At 35.4% G+C, this 12815-nt stretch overlaps 1 long non-coding RNA gene across 3 annotated transcripts; it reads left to right on the top strand.

The window, feature by feature from the left end:
- The first annotated feature begins 995 nt into the window (after positions 1–995).
- Positions 996–11917, top strand: LOC136010930 (uncharacterized). Of its 3 annotated transcripts, XR_010611078.1 has the most exons (4): positions 996–1099; positions 4176–4252; positions 10424–10629; positions 11755–11917. It is a non-coding gene; the product is annotated as an uncharacterized LOC136010930 (long non-coding RNA). The 3 variants fall into 3 exon arrangements; XR_010611077.1 differs by lacking the exon at positions 996–1099 and having other exon boundaries at positions 4144–4252; XR_010611079.1 differs by lacking the exons at positions 996–1099; positions 11755–11917 and adding an exon at positions 11178–11256 and having other exon boundaries at positions 4144–4252.
- Positions 11918–12815: the final 898 nt, after the last annotated feature.

Raw genomic sequence — 12815 nt, 5'->3', positions numbered from 1 at the left:
TCCATCCTTTTGATTGTCTTTATGACACCTTCCCAAATGAATTTTTAGTTTTATAAACCCTTTCTCTGCATGTCTTATAACTCAATTCTTTCAGGCTCCTGAAATCTATACTGTTTTGATGCATTTTTATTCTTTAACTTTTGAGTGAGCTGAGCACAGCTTAAACTTTTGAGTGTAGGGCTGATATTCTGTGGCTGTTTGCTATATAGCTGCTAAGGTTTCCTGGTAACAAGATATAAAATAACAGTTTTGTTTCTGGTTGCAGAATTAAAGCACAAAAATCCTTAAACGTTTGTGACATGTTACTGTTCTTCTGAATAATATATCTAAGAAGGTATAAAATTTTAAAACATACAAACAGGCCCACCTTCAAAACTATTTTGTGAAAACTAATTGCTTTATTAGAAGGTAGTGTCTAGTCCTGTAGTGTAGTCCACTATTAAACATTTCCTTTTGAATGATGCATTGCTTCTTGATAAACCTGATGTCTACACAACACTGACTTCTTGTGAACTCACAAAAGTTTTCTCCTTAATTTTTGACCAGCAGATGATGAATGAGATGGGTGGAGAGAACTAACACAATATATGACAAATAAGTAATACATCAAACCTTACATTGTTTTTAATATTTTTGCTGTCTAGGTTGGCAAATTGTTTTCCCTTGTACAAAGTCAGAGTAAATGAGTTTTTCAAGGTTAGTCTTCTTTCCCCAAAATTTAGAATCGGTAGCTAAACCATATTTTTTTACGTGCTACTCCGGTTCACCTACTGCCTACATTGCCCATAGACAGTTTCCAAACCAAACTCATCTCCTCCGTTCTCCTTCTTCAGCACTTCTCCTGGCAAAGAGTCAAGCAAGTGCAAGGCAGATTTTTAATAAGTCTCAAATGGTCTCTGTATCCTAATTTCTCTGTTTTGAAACTAAAATGCCCAGCAAGCTGAAACAGAGGAAGATCAGGCAGCAGCCATATGTAGACTCTCCATTTTAAGGTTGCAGCTGTTTTCTTTTACTAAAGTAAATGGTAGTTTCCCAGCAGCAGATGCTGGTAAAAACCCTTGATGAAGGGCCTGATGGGGAGAGGGAAGAATCAGCAGAGGTGAGTTAGAGATGGGCATGTCTATATAACCGCTTCTGTATCCTTCTCAAAGTATATGAAAAAAACAGGGACTGCATTTGTTTAAAGTTGTTTTCCATTTTGCATCTGCTTACTTAAAGAGAAGTTTGGGAGATGCTATAGGCTGTGAATACATTATTTTCATTTATTTGTATGTACATATATATATATGTACATATGTTTGAGATCTAAAAGCTGAAGGATGTAGCCCATTGCACAAGTGTCTATGGCAGCATATATCAACATTGATTTGAAGATTTGAAGTAAAGACTTAAAATCATGGTTTTGATCTCTGGAGGTTAAATCTAGTCACTCTGAAGCCTACTGTGCTTTAGGGAGCTTCAGAGGAGTATTTTATACATTATAGCACTGAGCCATATGAAGTACCTAATCACATAGGGTTGTTAAAACACACAAATCCTGAGCCTAATTTTTTGCTGTTATTATAAAAGTAAGATTTCACATTGTTTTAGCACCCTTATTGAAAGTACAATTTTAATAATATGATAATGGAGGGGAAAAAATTATAACTGGCGTGTCTATGACAAAATTTCAAAAGCATTCTTTTCTTTTGTGAATGCTAATGGATACCAGGAAGCTACCTATCTAGCAGCTGTGCAATTTGGTTGTGTATGTTATTGCAAAAGATAATTAAGCAACCGAGAAGAGAAAAAAAGGGAGCAGAAAAGAAAAAGAAACAGAATAAAATGGAATAAAATGAGTTGTATAGCTACAGGAAAGCTATTTAAAAAAATCAATTATTCTCTGAAACATGAGAAGCTCCATTTCAGGTATTACGACAAAAGGTACTGCTGGTAACCACCCCACTATATATCCATTTCTCAAAATAGTACAAACACTTCCAGAGAGAAAGCCAAGTCATTCATTATGGAATGTCCTCAGGACATATATTTTCTCCAAGTGAGCTTCACATTCCTCTCTTGCAGAGGAAATCAAATCTGAAATAAAGGGAAATGTGTAGCAAGGAAACTAGAGTGGCCTTAGTTTATATCCATAATATATATGGACAATGCAGTTATTTTGGTATGTCAGTCCAGATTGTTCATTAACGTATTTAGAATTTTTAAAATCCTTGGTTTGAGACAAAATTATGCTATCTGCAGGAGTAACTGTATTGTAATACATCCATTCTCTAAAATGATCAACCTTCAGTTCCCTTAGCAATGCTCTGAGATGAGCAGTGTTAAAGGACTGGAAAGGAAGAGGTTGTATCATAGATTTGATCCACTACTAGAAACAGTTGCTTCTGCAAAATGACAGTATGTTATGTAAAAGTCTGGATATAATTCGTGGAAAAGCAGCCAATGCGTACAGGAGTATTTTCACAATATAATGAATTTCTCACAAGGGAAATTATAGTTTTGCAAAACTGGAGAATTTGACACAGAAAAATTCCCTGTTGAAATTGGTTTTTTCTGCTCTTAGTTTTTGATAATAAGACAATAAATTATTGTGTTATACTAATTTATAATTTGGCTTCTAAAGATTTAACTTTTGTGAGGGATTAGCAAAGCTCATGCATAGCACTCAGCAAGGTAAAGAGACTTTGCTTTTAACTGTTTTCAAGGGGATTTGAAATTTGATGTCTCTGCAGAGCTTTACCCTGTAATGGATGTCTTAGCGCATTGGAAATCTAGTCATTGCAAGACAGATTAACTCTGGACCTTTGCTTCACAGATTAGCTCAATATATGAGAGAACTTTGATCAGTTTATGCACAATGCAGAAGCCTCTAACGAGTTCATTTTTAAGCACTTCTTCAATATGAAAAAGAAAACAATCTCAGTATCTGCAGTTCTCTTTCCTATGTTCTCCTCGTGTAAAATGTTGCCCCTCACTGAGATTTATTTTTCTTCCAAAAGATCAGTTAATTGGGAACTAAGCTAACAACTCTTCTAGCTCATTGTCCTCCTTCCAAGTTTTTCCCTCTTGGAGACTCATGACACTGCTGGCCAGTGTTTCCTGATAATAGGAATATATAATAGCTACAATACTGCATACCATGGGTAATGCACCAGAACCATAGCATTTTGAAACTTATGTTGAAACTTGATGCAAAAAAATTAGATGTGCAAAATCATCTTGCTTTTGGTTTTTAGGCTTGCTTAGCACCTTAAACTATAGCATAGGAAAACACCAAACATCACAAAACCCTGAGACTCCTCTTCAGCTTCTCTGACCTGGGGCCTGTGAGTTTCTCAGCAATGCATTTGCAGCTACCCAGAGGGGACTTCTGACCTACATAAGTAGGAACCATCTGACATTAGATGGAGGCTGAACCAATCTGAAATGAAAACATCTTTCTTTCTAGGGCAAAAGCAACAGAGTATTTTATTAAATTAAGGCCCTAAGATTATGTGCTTGGGTTTGGTTTTGTTTTTTTAATTTTGCTCAGAGTAAGAACATCAACTCTCCTGATCTGTGTATTCTTATTTCATGGCTGTTGCAAATCTGTAGGAGTGAATATATGTTGCTGACTAAGTTGGGAGCTTTTTTTTTTTTTTTTAAGAAAGGACATAGTCCTCTACCAAACGTTGCTCATGAAGGTGGCCCCAGAGCTGTTACCCCAGGTTGAAGGCTGATAGCAACTCCTGCACAGAAGGCCCACACAAATCCTATTTCTGTATCTGCTAGAGAACAGATGTCAGGAGAGAACTGATTAGAGAACTGATGTATCCATCAGCAGACTTCTCCAGATGCCCATCATCTTGAGCAGGATGAGTGGTGACCTGAAGCTTGACATTAGCCTGCTGCAGCAAAATTGAAAGACATCAACCTGCCTTTAGCATGTGAAGACCACCCAAGCAGACCTGAAATTACAAACATAAGTGTTTGTGGCTGAACTGGTGAAAGTCACTTGCTAAAAAAGTGGTCAGATAAGGGTAGAAGAGACATGACCTCTTTCCTATGTTGGTTTACCAACAGTATCTATGCAAAACACCTGTGACAGTTCCCTTCAGCACAATATCCACAGGAGCAAGTAGTTAAATTCGTAGTTACACTGTTTGAGCTGCTTTTATCTGCAATACTCTTCATAGAATGAAGCATTCTGCCTGGAAGACTATGCCACCCTATTGGAGTGACTTCAGATGAATGTGGCAAAAATTATAAGCAGGTATGTGAGTAATTTTCACTTTTCTTCCTCTTTTATACTTATTGAGATGGAGGCATTTGTGCCTTTTTATTATTTTGAGGAAAAGTATCATTGATGCTTTTTTTAAATGGAAGATTAAACCTTCATTAAATTGAGTATTGTTTACAATTAGGACGCCTATTGTAGACTTTAAGCAGTGCTCACCTAATTTAAATGAATTTTAATGATCCCATGGCAGAATTAAAAGTGTTGTTAATTATCTAATCATTAAAGTTGTAGAAATTTAGCTAATCTCTGTATTATTCTAAAACAAGCCTTCTTCACTCTAGCCAAAAACCAAGATCTTTTAAGTAGAGTGTTTAAAAAAACCACTCTCAAGTGATCTCTTATTTTGGATGCTTAAGATTAAAACAACATAGCTGTTTCTCCTGTTATCTAATGTGGGACTGTTTATAGCCAGTTCTTGTTCAACTTCATGAGTTAATTATGTGCTCCATTTACATAATTATACACGGGTGGTCAACACAATCATAGTCGCTCTTCTCTTAATTCATTGAGTCTCAGTTGTGATTTGCATGCACATTTTCATTCCTGTTAATTAATGAAGTTAGGTTTACCTCCAATTATATGTTTATTTAAGCCTAATCTGGTTAGTAAATGAAGTAGCAAAATTTGTTTTCCCTTCAACACAGTCCAAAGTCATGAGAAAGATGGTGAACAATCCTTTTTATGTGAAAGATGCTTGGGCCTCTCAGTAAGTAAGTTGTTATCCAGCCATTATGATCTGGCTTATTTTTCTTGCTTTGCTACAGAAAAGAAGTCAGATGGGGAAAGCTGTAACATAGCTACAAATGAATATGAAGCTGCCTCTTCCCATTAATTTTCAGTAAGACTTGGATGACTTAACTGCTTCTGTGCCTTTGAAAGTATCACCCAAGCAGCATCTTAATTGAAACAGAAATTCAGGCAATGAAACATTATAATCAGGGCCTTTCTTGATGCATCAGAGAGATGATATGTTCTTTGTGTTCATAGACAATAAAAGAACTTTCAAAACCAAGAAAACAGCAGAAAATGTTATTTATTTTTCTGTCCTGTTCTTATGACCTTTGCTATCAATGGAGCCTCTGAAGTAGGAAGGAGAAAATGAAAACCAGAACCCAGTGTGGCTAATATTCAAAACAACAAAAGATAGACTTCCTCCCCCTGCCCCCCTGCCCTTTCTTTTTTCTTTTCTTCTTGCTAAGGCTGTTTGGGTTTTTTTTGAATTGACATGGTGAAATCAATCTGGATAGTAGTGAATGATGTATGAAAAGGATAAATCTGTGCCCAGAGCACAAAAAAACAGACACTTCAGTAAGATGAACATGGTTGTGCTGTGCCATTTGCTTTGTCCTTTGAGCACAGGCTTACCATGGAGTTTAAAGATTTTTTTTTAAAAAAAAGGTCTGGAATTTGTATAACTTAAAAAAAAAGGGGGGGGGGGAAGTGGGGGAAGTAAGAAGCAGCCTTTAAAAAGTATTTATTTGTTTTCTTCCTGCCACTCCTCTGAAGAATCCCTTTTTTTCTTTGAGAAGGTCTGATGGAGCTTGATATTTTTTTCTGATAAAATAATCCTTTTGTGATACCCATGGATAAATTCAAAATGGTGTCCTTAGCTGTGGGAAAGCACAGGAAAATTATCGTTGTAGTGTCCATCAGTCTGTAACTATCATACAGTGGGTGACACAAGCCTTAAAGGGGCCAAGGCAACAGGATCAGGTTTAACTGAATGTTTAAATGGCTGTTTAAATTTTGTCAAATATTTAAGTGAGTGAGAATCTGTTAGTGTAAATATTTTTAATTAAATACACTGACTTTACAGATGCAGAATAAGAATAGTGTAATGACTATGACGTTTTGGCATGTATTGATGTTCTGGGGACATGTAACTGGAAAGTAGATTTCCTGGAGTAACCAAAGGGCAAGGGCTTTTCCATGTTACTTGTCTCTCCTTCTATGACCACAGTGAGTACAGCCTTGCTTATTCCTTAGACCATTCACAGAACACATATGTGATCTATAAAACCCTATAGTTAACAATCACATCATCAGAAGTAATTATCACCTTTTTTAGTAATTTGTTACCAAGGAGATTTTATGATAATGTTTTTACGTACATGTTGCAGAGATTCAAATGAAGGTGTCATTTTATAAACAAGATCATACTAACATTGAGCAAGTTTAGACATTCTTGAATATAGCTTCATACACATTAAATGGTGGGATTTATTCTAGAAAACCATATCTCTAGAAATTGGATTTATTTTCAAGTTCAGAATGATCCTTTTTCTCAAAAAAAAAAAAATAAAGTGCTAAGAGCTCAAGAAATTTTAATCCTTTGCAGATATAAATCAATATTTGCATGTAGGTTTTCCATAATGTGTCAGCTGTTTTGTCCCATGAAACTGAAAAGAATGAAGTGACAAGATGTCTTGACAAGTATAGAATAAAAAGATGATTGGATGAGGAAAAGAAAATAAATGCAGGCACACTTCTCTTTCCTCTGTTGCTGCAGAGATGAAATCTTTAGTCTAATGTGTTTGCTTCTGTTGTATCACTGCCTAGAAAAATTAATCATGGATGGGGAATCCTTCTGGTCAGGGTTCTGACCAGTAGAAGATAATTATGATCTTGCTCAACAAGCAAATAAAAGAGAGTATTGTAGATATGACTGAAATTCAAAATTCCAGTAGAATTTCTTCCTTCTCCCTTAGTATTTTTCTCTAAAGATGGAAATATTGAAAGACTCTGTTATTTTAATTATGGTTCTGGTTAAATCTTTATTTGTTTAAGTTTGGATTATATTTTGATGCATTTCCTAGTTACTTCTCCCTAAAAAGATTATAGTCCAGGTAGCATTTTCCTTGTTTCGGACATGAGTTTGATTTATAATCACCTTAATATACCTAGTCAATATCTGTAGTTTTTGCATTTTGCTATATAAAATAATACTTTAACTTAGAAGTGCAGTACTGAATTAGGATTCGGAGCTCATTGGATCTAGCATATACCCAAAGTCCATAATAACGCTCAAATCAAATGATCTTTGGTGTGTTAGCAAGAAAGAAAAGGAAAGTCAAGACAACTGGAAGACATTTCATACAGGAGAATAAGTAATGCTGCTTAAAATTACATTCTATTCTTTTTGAGGAAGTGAACTGAACTTAAAACAGTGAATCACTTTAAGTCCTGTGTAAGCTAATTGTGCAATGGATTCAACAGCTACAAATAACCCAATCCAAAAGTCACTCGTCGATCGTGGTAAGTGGTAGCATGGAAATGTATACATCAGCAAGAGCTGTGGATTACTACTTATTACAGGCATTGAAGTGTTTATTTAGGAATATTTTGCAGTGGTCTATAGGGTGCCACTTATCTCTTGTGGTTTTTAGTTATTCACACCTTCATTTAATATAACTGTGCATTACTTAGATTTTTTTATTTTTTTTTTTTTGCTGCATTCTTATCCAGTTCAGTACATCAGGAAGGTTAAGGTCATCTTAAGCTACATCTTAAATTCTTTCATGTGTATAATTGAATATTTTTTAAAAAAAGTGTCGTTTAAAAAAGTAGCAGTATTCATTTTACTATTGAAGCAAAAGCAACATGAATTTATTCAGTTCCCAGAACTGGTCTTCTTAATTTCTTCACAATGTGAAGAAATAAAGAGCAGCAGTCTATTCCAAGGTTACAACTACCTTGATTCATTCCAGTTTTCTGACTTGAAATGCGTTATGTTTGCGCATTCAGGAATTGATCACAATTTGTTAGAACATGATGTAATTCTTCATTCATTCTTTGTTTCTGACTTACAAATGGGTGCATAGTAACATCTGATATGTACATACTGCTCTTGCACTTCAAGAGAATTTGTGTGTTTTGAAGGTAACTTTTTGCTGAATAATAGTATGTCATTCTTACATCCTGGCTTGTATAAATAATTTCTTCAAACAGCATGTTGCTCAAACATTAAAAATTTTCTTCATATTGTTCTTTTGGTAATTTTATATAAAAATCATATAGAATTTTCCCCCAGGAATGCAGGATAGATATAGTATAATTAGCCAATATTTTTCTTTGTTCTTTTCATGTCTAGAAATTAATATCGCTCCAGATTTAAAGCTCATGATATATATCTTATACGTTTAAATTATCTGTTAGGTATGAAATCACTTGTTTGAAAACAGGCTCCTTACGAGTGCCTGTTTCAGGACTATTGATGTCTGCTTCTGCATGCCAAACTACAAGTCACCTTTGGCTCATCTGTACATGGTATATCTGAAAAATATTGCTGGAACGGAAAACTGTTTCTTTCCAGGTCCCACAAATTCATCCTTTCATTAGCTGAGATTGGTCAAAATGAGACTATCTGCTATAGGAAGCAATGAAGCAATGTGTTCTTCTTTGTGCTGGTGTAGATTACTGCTCTGTTTGACTCACTTTGTTTATACTTAAATTCTTTTCTTAGAAATGCATATGCATATTGTGGTGCCACAATGCTAGTTTTGCATCTACTGGGATGCTTTCAAAAGGTACATGTAGAAATTAATCTTTAGGCCTTTAAAAATTTCCAGTATATTCTACATACAGGTGTCTACTGTTACAACATGACGGGCCTCCTTTCGGCTTGGCTGCAGGTGGAGCACTGTACTCCAGGCTTAACAATAAGCCCTATCAGAATAATAAAATTAAGAGGAAGAGACTTAACAAATACTATTGCATCTAGCAATGCTTTCTGGATGTTCTTCTGTTTTTCTGACTTTACTGTCCCCTCTTCAAAGAGGACCTTTCAGCCTATTTCACCTGGCATAAGATTTTAAGTACTTTGATATCATACCACTAAATAGTCTAATCCAGCTTGGTTTTAGCATGGTAGAAGTGTTGCTGGAAAGGGTACCAAAAGGGAATAGAACTATTAGAGGGTAGGTGGTTTCATGTATGCAGGGCCAGATTTAGATGAGACCAGAACTGGGAAGCAAGGGAAAAGAAATCTCCTTACTGCAAATATTTAAGAAAGAAAAAAATATTTAGCATAATGAAATAGAACATACCTACGAATAATAAGATGAAATGAGAAAAAAGGCATTTAAGTTAAATATCAGGCAAACCTTCTTGAAGATGACCGGAAGTGGAAGAGAACACATTGCTTAGACTGTTTCCCAAGGGAAGGTCTCCACAAGCATTCTTACTGTAGCTGAAGATGCTCCATTTTTTATATCAGTTGGGCACAGTCTATGTTAATTTTAAGTATATAATTTTTTTCAATATAATGGTTTTGTATTGCATCTTCTCCTATGGACTGCACACACAAAATAACATAATAGGGCTCTGTTTCTTTTCGGTGCCCTGGTTCAGCAATATATAGATGTAAAAGGATGGGAAAGTGCAACTGTCACCTCACATTTCTTCTTTGAATGACAGTATTATTACCCAAGTACTGAACAAGCAGGGCTGATGGAGTTCACATTAATAGACCTTCCTTTTAGGGTAAGGGTTGTGTGTATTTGTGGTAAACAATTAGAGGAACTTTAAGTACTTCAATGTGCAGTAATTGATGAAGATGGAGGGATAGTAAATCACACTGCCTCATCATATAATGAGAAAAACCTATGTGGTTTAAGAGGAGGAAATAATTATGCCTTTTCATTCACCTATTATTCAAACCCATCAGTAGTCATTGCAAAGATTCCTGACTTTAGGCAGAATAGAGAAATCAAGGAGAAGCTGGGGAATAAAGTGAGGAATATTAAATATTAATACAGTAATGAGCACTGGGTTACTGAGCTTTATGCAGTATATCATGCATTTAGTCTCCATCAGTTTATTTTTTTTATTATTATTATCTACATTGACTGCATATCCATGCCTAAAATATAAAATTTTTATTTGAGGTTATATGGAAAACATCATTAGTTACTACTCCTGATCCAACGTTTTGACTTGATACGGAATGATAAGCCCATGAAATGTTACATACTAGGCACCTTTAAAAGAAATAGTTTATAGAATTCTTTCATTATGCAGCTGTTCTGATTTTAAGTGCAGTTAAGCTGGATCTATTAATTCTAATAATTAATTACACAGTTGATATAATCTAAATAATATATAATTGATCTCCTGGTTTGTGTATTTCTACATGTCCATCTGAAGAGACTGGGGGAAGTCTACCCTATCATCTGTGCCTACATGTATACCTAGGAAAATACAGAAGAAGCTAGTGGAAGTGTATTCTTATTGATATGTGCCGTTGGTGATAACCAAGTGAGAGACTGGCAGTGAGCACCTCTTACCAGCCCCAAAGTCACCCATGGTCTCCAGGCATAAAGCCAGCATTGATTCCAGCATTGAAGTTCCAGGTAGGAACTTCCCTCAAGTTACTGAGTTACATTTTCTTGCAGCGAGCATGCATTGTTTGCTTTCTTAATTTATATATTAAAATATACTGGAAGTTAACATAAGAATTGGAACATAAGAAAGTGCTTTGAAAGTATTGCCAGGTTGTATTCAGAGATTTTTTTGATCTGGTATAGCAAAAAAAGGCTGGCTTTGGGGGTTACATGTGAAGTAATAATGACTGCTCGACAATGAGTGACAGCAGTGCAAAATAATCACCTCAGCATGCCAACATTCAAGGGTGTGAAAATGAGCATTTTCTGTTTTCCAAGCATTTCACCTATGCATATTTTAAACACATTAATATTTTAATGTGTTCCTTTGAAAACCAGAAAGCTATTTTGTATTTTAAACAATATATGGCATTATGAAACAAAATGTTTCTTGTGAGCAACACAAGTATTTTCCAGTTTTGAGGCAGATTCCTTGCTGCCTGGAACTGATTGAATTACTTCTGTAGCTGCATCAAGACCCAGGGTTTGTCACAATCTTCTTTCATATTCTTCCTCAGGATAACAGTGTGGTTCATCTGTGGTTTCCTGAAAGAAGCCTTAATTTTGCTTACACTTGTACACTGATATTTTCCAAGCTGAAACTTAGGGGTAGGTCAGCTGCACTATCTCGATTGATGTTTCTGTTACTCTGAGACCTTTCATGTTTTTTAAGGATCAAGAAGATGTCTTTGCAGCTTGGTACATAGTTCCTAGCTTTTCCTTGCAGTCATGAAAAAGAAAAGGTTCTTGTTTTAAAGAAGCAAAGATTTCAAGAAGTTTCTGTAACTTCAGGAACTGGGAGAGGACACATCCATTTGAAATCCTTATGGTTTATTTCTCCTTGGTGAGGCTCATATAATTTCAGGATTGTTTGCTGCTCAAATCCTCTAGGTTAAAAAAAAAAAAAAATTAAAAAAGTATACCCTTTGAAACATAAGAGATGTGGCTAAATATTTTTGCGCAACACAATTTTCATAGTGCGTGTTTAGGAAGAAGGTTTACATGTTGATTCTCTTCTGAGTGAGAATGAGGTGAATACATTATGTAGATTTAGCTCAAACACAGGAATACATAGCATGCTTTCCATTTTAACAGAAGAGACCTCTGAAAGGTGTCTGGCAGAACTGGGTCTCCATGCACAAAAGAAGCTGAAAGATACTTTTTTATTCAGTGAATTCACCAGCTGAAAAAGAGCCCAGAGGTGGGACAAGAAGAAAGCATGCAAGCAAGCAAATTTCATGTTACACTAGCACTTATTGTTTACAGGATCTGTAATTAATGGTTTTGGGAAAATATGTATTAAATAAATTAAAACTCTTTAGTTACAGAGTTTACACTTTTATGTTTTCTTTGGTGTGTTTTCCAAATACACATAGAAATGAAAACTGTAGTATGACAGCTATACCAAAAAAAAAGCTTTTTTTCCCCAAATGTCCTTTAATTTGATAACATAATAATAATAATTCTCACTACCATCAGTCACACTTAAATCACTGTATTTTATTAAAAGGAAAGGCAGCAACAAAATGAATTTAAGGCAGCAGAATTTAAGTCAGTTCTTGTGGGAATGGACTACTGCTTTTTCCTTCAATCTATGATTAATTTTTAAATAAATGAAACTGCACAGGCATGAGACCTTAGAGGCCTTTTGATTTCATACTCTCTGAAATGTCCAGATTAAACAGCAAAAAGGTTTCCGAAGTTCCACGTTTGAAAAGTATTGTAAATATTGCAGTTTGTTTTCTGCTAGAAACTTCTGATAAAATGGACAAATGCTGTGATGTGTATTTTGTTCCATGCTATTATTGGGACAGGTATGATACAAGATAATTGAACCAGGAAGGATCTTTCAAGTGTGTGCAGCAGTGTGAATTCAAGGTACTATAATGACATTGACATTCATATATAGTGACTATATAGCCTGTATCCTATATACGTACAACTCAGCTCTTCTGCTGGTGTAAGAGGACAGCTAATCAACAGATTCAGCTCCAAATCTTCAGAACAGCCTTTATTTTTCTGCTGCCTTGGTGGCATGCCCACATGGTGGGCAAATAAAAGAATTCCTCACTATGAGGCTGTTGAGGCACTGGAACAGATTGCTGAGAGAAGTTGTAGCTGCCCCACCCATGGAAATGTTCAAGGCCAGGCTGGAC

This window comes from Lathamus discolor, chromosome 3 (genome assembly GCF_037157495.1).
Source record: "Lathamus discolor isolate bLatDis1 chromosome 3, bLatDis1.hap1, whole genome shotgun sequence".
In the NCBI taxonomy this organism is placed as follows: Eukaryota; Metazoa; Chordata; class Aves; order Psittaciformes; family Psittacidae; genus Lathamus; species Lathamus discolor.
Note: the sequence above shows the minus strand (reverse complement) of the source record. Positions and strands in the feature narration are given on the sequence as shown.